Below are 637 nucleotides of genomic sequence, written 5' to 3'. Positions count from 1 at the left end.
CATTAGATTTTTAGATGTTTGCTCTGCAGCTCCTGTTCCCTTTGTATGGACCTTAGGGTCTGTGCAGCACAGAACTTCCTCGCTTTTTGTTAACTGATTCCTTAAATAGTTGTTTTGAGTAACAGATTCACTCAGAAATTAATTGTGTTGAAAAATATGCTTTAGGGTGGGCCTTGTTTCATTTGTTAAGTTATTAATAATTTGGAGGAAGATAGAAGCCCAGTGCAATTAGATAATTCTAGTCGTCAGTTCTGGTTTTGACCCTTTCTGTTTGGCAGACCCGTTCCAGACCTCAGGCTGTGTTGGAATTTGTTTCTTGTGGCAGCCCTTTGGCATAACCCTGTGTAAAGCAGATTCTTGACCTGCTGCATAGGGAGCAGCTTAATTATACTGTTAGTAGATTGTGTGAATGGTAAAGATCTGCTTGACTAATAGCCATTTTTTTACCCCCACTAAGTTTACCTCAGTGGTATGAGGAACTTGGATTAGCGGGCTGGATTTAATTTTGTTAAGGCTTCTACAGTGTAAATATGTAGATCAAGAGGCTTAGTAGGTCTAGGGATTGCTCCTAAAGGGAAAATTTATTTTCATTTTATCCTTTTCAGAACTGCAGGCTATCAAAGCGGTTTATAATGAA

This window comes from Mesitornis unicolor, unplaced genomic scaffold (assembly GCF_000695765.1).
Source record: "Mesitornis unicolor isolate BGI_N332 unplaced genomic scaffold, ASM69576v1 scaffold37608, whole genome shotgun sequence".
NCBI classification, from domain to species: domain Eukaryota; kingdom Metazoa; phylum Chordata; class Aves; order Mesitornithiformes; family Mesitornithidae; genus Mesitornis; species Mesitornis unicolor.
Note: the sequence above shows the minus strand (reverse complement) of the source record.